Source organism: Empidonax traillii, unplaced genomic scaffold (genome assembly GCF_003031625.1).
Source record: "Empidonax traillii isolate 1590-97213 ecotype Southwest subspecies unplaced genomic scaffold, ASM303162v1 scaffold4136:size10068, whole genome shotgun sequence".
In the NCBI taxonomy this organism is placed as follows: domain Eukaryota; kingdom Metazoa; phylum Chordata; class Aves; order Passeriformes; family Tyrannidae; genus Empidonax; species Empidonax traillii.
The window spans coordinates 472-10068 of NW_020959329.1; the positions used below are offsets into that span (position 1 = coordinate 472).

The following is a 9597-nucleotide window of genomic DNA, read 5'->3' on the forward strand; positions in this document are numbered from 1 at the left end:
GAGACCTCATCAAGGTGTGTGAATATCAAAAGGGGGCTTCCAAGAGGGGACCTTGTCAATGTGTATAAACATCAAAAAGGAGGTGCCAGAAGGGGACCTCGCTGATGTGGATCAATACCTAAAGGGGAGTGCCCAGAGGGGACCTTATCAATCTGTATAAATGTTGCAAGGGGGACCTCATTAAGGGGAGGTGCCTCATCAGTGTGTATCAATATCTAAAGGGGAATTCCAAGAGAAGGCCTCATTAATGTGTATCCTGTAATTCTCTAAGAAGATGGATCCGGGCTCTGCTCGGTTGTGCCAACCGCAAGGATGAGAAGCAGTGGGCAGAAACTGCTGCCCAGGAAGTTCTGCCTGAACATGAGGATGAACTTATTCACTGCGTAGTGACCGAGCACTGGAACAGATTGCCCAGAGAACGTGTGGAGTCTCCCTCATTGCAGATATTCCAGGAGTGTCTGGACACAATCCTGTGCCATGTGCTCTACGATGGCCCTGCTTGAGCAGGGAAGTGGGACCAGATGACCCACTGTGGTCCCTTCCAGCCTGGACCAGTCTGTGATCACAAGTGCCACACGCACTCTCCTGGGCAGGGACATGGTGGGGTTTAGGTGGGTCTGCAAAATTCCCAGCCCCAGGGGCAGTGGGGACATGGGACCCCTGTTCCCCCCCACTCAGCAAGGCACCGGGGGAGGCTGCAGGAGCCGGGGGTGGCAGGCTAACAGGGCATGGGGGGGCAGAGGGGAGGCCTTGGCTGAGGGCGTTCTGCTGCCATGTGTGTGGTGGCACCTAGGTCACACCACCTCCATGTCTGCACTGACCCCTGAGATATTGTCACCTCCATATCTGCAATGACACTTCAGGTGATGCTACTTCAGTATCTGCAGTAGTACCTGAGGTAACGTCGTCTCAGGTGTCTGCACTAACACTTCAGATAAAGCCACCTCACTGTCTGCACTGACCCCTGAGGTGATGCCACCATTGTGCCTGTGGTAGCACATCTGTGGGGACTGAGGTAACACCAGCGTGGTGCGTGAGGTGGCACCGTGGGGCCTGCTGCTGTGTCTGGCAAGTTTGGGCAGCAGCACCACTGCCGTGGTGATGTCTGAGGTGGCACTGCTGCCCTGCCCGAGGTGACACAGCTGCTGTGCCTCAGGTGGCACCATCAGAGTCTGCGGTCACATCACTGCCATGTCTGAGGTGGCACTGATGCTGTCTGAGGTAACACCACTGCAGTCCCTGAGGTGGCACTGCTGCTGTGCTGAGGTAACATGCAGCCATGTTCCCCTCGGGCCAGCTCCTCCTCGCCCTCACAGGGAAGGATTCCTTCCCAGTATCCCCTCTAACCCTGCCCTCTGGCAGTGGGAAGCCATTCCCCCTTGCCCTATTACTACCTATCCATGTAAAAAGTTGCTCTCCATATTTTTTATAAGCCCCCTTCTAGTACTGGAAGGTTCCCCCTTGGAACAGCGTGCTGCCTTCCCATGGTAGAAGCCATGTCCATACTTCTGCCTCATTCCCATCCGGCCATTCCCAGGTCCCTCTGGTCCTGCCTGGAGCACTGCTGCTGCTGCATTCCAGAGGCTCCAGCACCAAAATTGCCCTGGACTGTGCACAAACAGCCCTCCTTGCTTGACTGTGCCATTTTCCCCAAGGACATGGTCTAAATGATGTGAAACATGGAGTGCTGTGACTCAAGCAGCCTTCCAAGGAGGTGTTTGTGTCTGGCAGGTAAACGGGTATTGCTGATTGACGCCAGCGAGCTATTTATAGTGCTCTGGCATTACAGGTGGCAGAGCAGAGCAAGGCCAAGGGATCAGCAGAGGCCTTTCCGTGCTGAAAACCCAGGGATAAGAGAAGAACGAGGCCCTCTAGGTTTTAGTTCACTTTTTTATTTTGACTGTAATGCAAACAGGCATAAGTATTCCATAAAATCAGAAGATTGGAACTATACAGAAAGAGGTGCATGCTTCAGAACAATGTGGATATCTTGCAAACAGAGCCAGAGTCAGTCCGAGAGAGGGGCTGGAGTACATTGGACGAATGGCAGAGGTTTTAGCAGCATTGAGAGCTCGGAGGTAGGGGAGAACCACATTTCTGACCACGCTTGAAGCACTGGTAGGACCAAACACAACAGCGGCTCAGCCCGCTGCCACCGCCCCCACCCCCTCGCTCCTCACGGGAAACCCACCTTGGCATCACACAAAAAGCTACAGAATAAGCTCCCCCCTCCCCTCCGCACGGGACCTGTCGTATGGGATGCGAAGTGAGAGTAAAGACGATCTTAAATCATGGCATCGTTCCATAAACCAAATGAAGGCACAGTGACATGAGGAGGCGCTGAGGGGGAGGGCGGAGGGAGCAGGAGGGCCAGAGAGCAGCCAGGGCTTGGAGCCTCGTCCAGCCCAGCAGAATTTACCCACATCTGAAGAGTTTAGAAAACCTCTGCAGCAGAAAGTCTGGGAGTTGCCTGCCCCAAAGCTGCCACCCTCCCCAGAGCAGCCCCCTTCCTCGTCGTGGCACCACTGCTCTTCAGGAGAAGGCCACCAGGAAATCAAAGAACCCAAACCAACCTTTGAGTCTTAGACTTTTCAAAGGTGCCTAAGGGAGCCCGGGGAACAAATCCCTGCTCCTATTACAAAAATTAATTGGCACTGAATATCAAATTCCCCGGGCAGCTGGCAGAACTCATGTTTCTAACTACATGCAATCTAAAAAGCAATGAGTCCTGGCTGAAAGTCATCTCGCTGCTCATCCACTGCCTGGGGAATTGTGTGCACTCTGGAAAAGCTGCAGACTACTCACAAGCTCTTTACAGCACACAGAGCCCAGGGTTTTTAAAGGCATCTCAAGGCAGCAGAGCATGGGAATTCAACCTTGGGAATTGTGGGGATTTGCCTATTTTGTAGAACTCTAGCAAAGCAGGGATTTGGCATTGAATCTCACTGGCTTCAAAGCCATCGTTTCAATGCTGGAGGTTCTGAAACACCGTCTTCTGTTTCTGTTTCGTGACTACTGTAAAGTGTATTTTGTTCAGACATGATTCCATGCCACGATCACACAGAGAGGAAAATCCAAAAAGCAGGCTCAGAAGCAAGTAGCATTAATGTCTCGGATGATTAAGGCCGTTTTGTTGCCCTTGGAAAATTTTGAGATCTCCCTTAGCAATTACTGTAGGAGCAAAACATTTGATTTAATCCGAAACAAGCTGATATACTGTCTGCCTGCTTTCTGGTTCAGAACCAACACGTGAAAACAAAGCAACAAGCTCTTTCAGGTCAACTTTTTCAGCCTTTAGTCTTTCAGTTTTTGAAGTATTAGGGGTGCCCTCGGAAGAAAAATACTTTGCCGAGGATTTTCCCTGGCAGGTTCCTGCACCAGCCCTGCAGAGACCTGTGCACAGGCCTGGCAGGAGCTGATCCCCAGCCTAGCACCGTGTTCCTGCTTTTCCACAGCCCCAGAGCAGTTTCTGCAAGCTTTGGCCCACAGATACAACAGAAGCCCCTGGTGTCTTACCCACTCCCCTCCCCCCCCCAGCAGGGAGGAATAGCTGCAAAGCCTTGGCTCCTGATAAACCAGGGATTTTCCAGGCAAGGCTCATAGGTCTGATTTATACGTCTGATTTCTTCCCTCTTTGAGGTGCTCCCTCCCTCCTCCCTCCCCAAAATCTGGCCAGGTAGGACACGAATAAGGCAGTGAGAGATTCTCACTGCTAAACAAGCTGCCACTGCTCAGCTAGGAACTCACTATCTGTTTTTTTTCCTTTTTTCCCTGTGATTCAATGGCTCAAAATTCCATCACAGCCAAACACCTGTAGGGGTGGAGGCCAAGAGTTTCCAGTCTACTTCATTCCCAGCATAGCAGGAAAAAAGGTGGATTTGCATCACAATGCTTGAATATTTCATGAGTTATCTGTGCTAAAATCACGACAGTTTTGACCTCTCCTGAGCTCTGTTTTACTTCTGGAACCAAGTGCTTTAAAGCAGCAGCCCCTTCAGCTTTCTCCCACTCCCCTGATTCCCTCTAAAACAGGCAGGGCCATATGGAAGAAGCTGGAGCTCAGACCTCCCTCAGAGGGCGGATTTCAGATGGATTGCAGGAGCCATGCATTGCAGGCACGTGCAAGTGCAGATTGACACAGCAAAAATATTGCCATCATAAAACTGCTGCTGCTGCTGCTGCTGCTGTGCAAGCCTGATCCTGCAAGCTGCCCAAATCCCCAGGGCCACTGAAGCCAGTGGGTGTGGAAGGCATTTTGGACCTGGGAGCACTTGGATCCTACACTAAGTTTGTCCACTAAGTTCAGGAATACAGTTTTTTAAGAGCGCTGGCCGAATTTTGCTCTTCCTCCAAGAGCAGAAGAAACTGTCATAACAAAGAGAGTTACAGTAAAGTTGAATGGTCCTGAAAATGTGTCTCCATCTGTTCTGTAAAGGGACTGGGCTCCCCTCTGGAACTATCAACGCAATTGCAAAGTTATCGGAGCAATTCTGAAGCTGGGAACTGGTCCCCAGTGGAAGAAGGAACAAAATTTAGTTTTGAGCATGAAATTATCCTTCCAAAAAAACAGTGGGAGCCCTCAAGAGGGCAGTCTGGCGGCTTCAGTGGTCGTATGTCAGGAGGCAGCAGCTTTGGTTTGGGCTTGGTGCAGGTCCATGAGGCTTCAGACACAGACACACCCTCTGCCCCCCCACCAGCTTGATCAAAACGGGCTCTCCAGTAGGAGGAAGCTTTTCACAGACCCCTGGTGCTCACAGTCTGCACCCACACCTCCACACCCCCTTAAATGCCCACCTCTGGCAGAGGAGTCGCAGAGGGCAGCTGAGCAGGGCTGCAGGTTTGCCCCCTGTGATGGCAGGGGCAATTTGCCCACCCAGCATTTCCCTCGTGAGACGAAGCCGGAGAGCGGGAGCGGGAGGGCGGCCCCGCAGCAACGGGCTCTTCCCAGCACAAGGCACTGTAAATCCGTGCCCGTCCCCAGGACCTGCCCGTGCCGAGCAGCTGGCTGCACCTTCTGGCTGGGCAGGCAGGGCTGAGGGGGAGAAGGGAGGGATCTCCAGAGGGAAGTGGCAGAGGGAGCCTGGTTGCAGCCGGGATGGGGTGGGAGGCGTCGCACACCGACAGCGAAGGGACCGCGGGAGCAATGACAGATGGACACGGGTTCACGCAGCTCCTGGCGCTTCCCATCTCCTCTCCTGCTGTAGCCGTGGTCCTCCTCGCTCAGGGCACAGCTGCAGCTTGCCTGGGCATGCACAGACACGTTGGCTCGGGGGGTGAACAGTCCCCTGCTCGCCCCTGGGGACACAGAGGCGCAGGAGGGGACAGGGAGGGAGGACAGCCCAAAGTCAGAGCCATTTCTCTGGCCAGGAGGGGTGTGACGGGCTCAGTTCCTCAGGTGTGACGAGCTCAGGCCTTCACAGCCACAGCTGTGGAGGTGACATCTCTGTGAGGCCACTCCTGATGGCAGACATCTCACTACTTTCCTGCTGTCTCTCACAAACAGAAGAACAACAAACTCCCAGGCCGTCCTTCTGGGGAGATGAAACACTTGAATTTCATCAACAACACAGGCACCGGGTACCCTTGCACCGAAGGAGGAACTGATTTTTCCCTGCTGGTGGGAACAGCAGGTTGGGAAAACAGAGAACCCTTTTCCAGGAGTTTTCAAGTCCATAGAATGCCTTTCTGTGGATGACTGAAGGACCTACGAATCTTTTCAGAAAACCCCCACTTCACTGTGTCTTGAAAAATCAAATCTCCTGTTTAGAGAAGAGCCTCTTTAGTACCTGGGGAACAAAAAGGAGCAGAGCTGCTCAAACAGGGTGATGGTGGCGGTGGATATCCACCAGGAGAGGGACTGGCACACTGGGTATGGCTGGGTGTCCATGAGTTGCCCTTGCCATTGGACCCCTGGGGGGCTGTGCAGGAGCTTGGATGGGCAGCAGGCACCTGGAGGTGACAGATTTGTGAGCTGAGTGCCCAAGGGGCACAGGCCCTCCACGTGTGACACCCCTGAGCAGCTCATCTGTGGCAGATCCCACCTCACCTTCTGCATTTATTCATACCAGAGACATTGTGACCACACCCACACGTCAGAAATGTCACATGGACATGGGCAGAGTCTAGACAACTGCTGGAAGAGCCACATTTATGGAATAATAAAGCAGATCCACAAGTTTCTTTCCCTCTGTGCTGCAGGAGAAAATTAAGCTCGAGGGGAGCGCGAAGGCCCTGCAGGCAAAGGGGATGAAGGAGAGAAATTCAGCCGTCTGAGACTGACTCAACAGAAAACACTGAACCCAAATTCCCAGAGTGGCTTGTGAGGAGTGAGTGGTCCTATTCAGTGGGAGCAGAGAGGAGCCCTGGGGGGACATAAACTCCGTGGGCCATCACGGCAGGGATGGTGTTTCTTCTCCTCCAGGGCCAGGCAGGGACTATGGCCTTAAAACACGTTCATTACTTCCCTTCCAAAGGGCTCTGAAGGACTCACCGGTCCAGTGCCTGTTGAACGTGGGAGGGTTTTACCAGTTCCCTGCTGTTTCCACCAGCAGCTCAGGCGGAAGGGGGAGATGGAGGTGGCGAGTTTTGGGGTGTGGGAAAAGCAAGCCCGTTCAGCTCAGACACAGCATCCAGCAGAGGTATGATTGCCAGGTGGGAGGTGTTACAGCCATGCAGGCAGAAGGCAGGGCAGGAGGAAACTACTTGCCAGCAACACAGGGAGAGCTGGAGAGAGGATGAAGACAAGAGCATTTCTTTGGGCACTCCCTCCTCCTCAGGTCGTATCTCTCCTTCTCTACCAAAGGAGGCCCAGAGCACAAAGCCCAGAGCCAAAACTGAATTACCCCAAAGGAGAGGATGAGTTTGATTTTATTTCTTTAGCTGTGTTTCTGCAGCCATAGGGTTGGGGGGCAGGACCAGGCTCTGGAGCCCGGGAGCTGTCCCCACAAACAGCTCCTGTGCCCAGGAGGCAGCAAAGATACCCAGCAAAGGGACCCAGCAAAGGGACCCCCATCCCACTGCCCGCCTCGGCATTAGGGCACAACCCACAGAGATGCACCGTGGGCTGCCCTTTTCCCTGCCCTGCCCTGCCTTCACCTCCAGGTCCCGAAGTGCCCCGGGGATGCTGACACAAACCTGGCCGTGTCCCCGTCTCCTGCCAGCCCGGCGAGCTCGGCTCCGGCCACACCGTGGCAGCATTCGTTCGCGTTTCACACCTCCCTCTGCTGGGACCAGCAAAAACCAGGCCAGGATCTCACATTCTCCCGGTGCCTGGAGGAGCCCTTTCGCTCCTGGATTTTGGGCTGGAGTTTCGTCAAGCGTTCAGGGAGCCAGAGCTGCAGAAGACGGTCACGGCGCGTGGAGATGTGGCCAGGCAAGAGGAAGGAGAGGGCGGGAGGTCTCGGATGAGGGTGGGAGGAACCGCACAGCCCGGGGCAAGGGAGCCAGCACGGCTCGTTCGGTGGGCTGGGAGAGCAGCAAACCTCCTGCAGCTGTTTCTGTTCTGACTTTGGCTTAGGGCAGACAATCTTAGCGCTCTGAAAGCGAGCTCACCAGTGCAGCTCCTGGACAAAGCCTCTGCCGTGGCCGGTTTCGGTGCTTCGCTCCGTACGAGCCTCAGTGCACAGCTCAGCAGAGCGGGGGCAGGAGGAAAGGACCAGCACCTGCCACCTCAAAATGCCAACCTCCTCTCCCTGCCTCCAGCCAGAGCTGCAGCCACGTCCTGCTGTCCTTGTCCTGGCAACGAGGGAAGACAAACCTTCTTCGGGGTGAGGAAGGGAGGAGGAGGAGGAAGGACGCACAAGGTCACACGTGCTTTACCTCGCAGGCAGCTCTTCCCTGTTAAAGGGACTGAGACCTTTGTGTGTTAACAGCTTGCTTTTGGGGCCAGGTTTTTGCAGCAGGGCTGAGGTGTGAGGGTGTCAGAGCCCAGAATCACACAGCACCTTTGCAGCTGACCTCACCTCCCTTCTCGCAGGAGATGTCCTGGCCGGGACAGCTCGTGCTCCTGCAGAGGAGACTGGCTCACCACAGGGATGCCACGCTCATTTCTCTGGCAGGAGGTCGCTCCACGCTGGCATTTTCTGCTCCCAAAGCTGTGGAAGTGGCTGGGGTCTGCTGTGCCAGACCTGCTCTTGACACCGTGCTAAGGTGGAGCTGGTGCTCTCTGGGGTTTCAGGAGTCCTCCGTTGGCACATCCTCACCAAGGACCTGGAGCCTCCACAACCCTCCATGTGCTGCCTTCCAAATAAGCCTTGTAACAAGAGGTGCCTCTTGCAGCTGGAGTTGGAGACGCTTCTCTCCCATCCTCATGGCTTTCCAGGCTCACCTGGGAGGGGGTTCACAGCGTGCAGAGCTCTGGAACGCAGCCGGTCCCAATCTCTCCCACCAGCATCGTGGCTGCAGATCCCATATCTCCTTGTAAAACCCTCTGGAGAACTGCCACAAGCTTTTCCTCAGCATGCACATCAGCCTGCGTGTTCTGTGCTTGCTCCTCTGGGGGAAGACTTTCATGCCAGCAAAAGTGGGGGACTGAGCAGAGGGGGAGGCTCACAGGGAACAGGGAGCAGAGGAAGGGGCAAACACAGCACAGAGCCCATTTAGGAGAAACCATGACACATAAATCCTGACACAAACAGACACATCTGTACCCAGGCTGCCTGGGGGTGAACAAAATTCACAGGCACGAGGGCACTGCACATCATCTGCCCCCAGCCTCGGGCATATGTACAAGTCTAAAGGAAAGCCATGAAAACACGAGGATTCAGCCGAGCCCCGAGCTGGGGAAAGGGGGATCCTGGGGGGAACGACCCCCTGCTCTGGTCAAGCAACAAGGCCAAGCCATTGCCCACCCCCTGCCACCTCTGCTCTCCCCCAAAAACACCAAAACGGCGGGTGATCACGAAGGTGGTGATTTCATGCAGCTGCAAAGTGCCCTCGTGAGAAGGAGGGGAAATGTGGAGTTCTGTAAAGAGCCACTGCGGGTTATAAAGCCATCGTACTTCAGTGGGGAAATCCAGGGAAGGGAAAAGGGGGATGGGGGGGGGGTGGGGGGTGGGAAGAAATGGCCACAGGACAAGAGCAAGAGAAAGAGGAAGAAAAGGAAATAAAAATCATCATCATCATCAGGACACAACAACAGGACGAGAGACAGAGCGCTTTCCATGGGCAGTTCCCCGTGGAAAAGGAGCCACCGTGTCCGTGAAATACAAAACCCAGTGCCCTCCAGCTGGAGGGGGCAGCAGGTGCTGGGACTGGTTTGGCATCCCCTTGGGGTGAAGGGTCCAGTTAGGAGCAGAAAACCCTGCAAGGGAAAGGGGAGAAAGGCCGGCCTTAGGGGAGCGGTGAGGAGCATGGGATCATCCCAACCTGGATTTGCCACAGGCAGGGATTTACAGAGCCCTTTGCAGCTGGGTGAGGTGAGCAGGAAGGGAACCTTTATCCCTCTCTCAGGTGCTCTTTGAGCAGTGCAGACCCCAAAGTATGTGATGCCTTGGGAGGAAAATTCCCACCAATTCTCAGGGATGTTGGGAAACCCAGTCTGGGTTAGCACAGGGAAGGGATTGCCCCCCAGGCCACTGAAGACCAGCACAAGGAGCA

At 54.6% G+C, this 9597-nt stretch overlaps 1 long non-coding RNA gene across 1 annotated transcript; it reads right to left on the reverse strand.

Moving 5' to 3' along the window:
• Positions 1-228: 228 nt before the first annotated feature.
• Positions 229-6748, reverse strand: LOC114072849. The gene is made up of 4 exons (XR_003574240.1): positions 6526-6748; positions 5859-5865; positions 4952-4957; positions 229-240 (listed from the first exon to the last, which is right to left on the reverse strand). It is a non-coding gene; the product is annotated as an uncharacterized LOC114072849 (long non-coding RNA).
• Positions 6749-9597: the final 2849 nt, after the last annotated feature.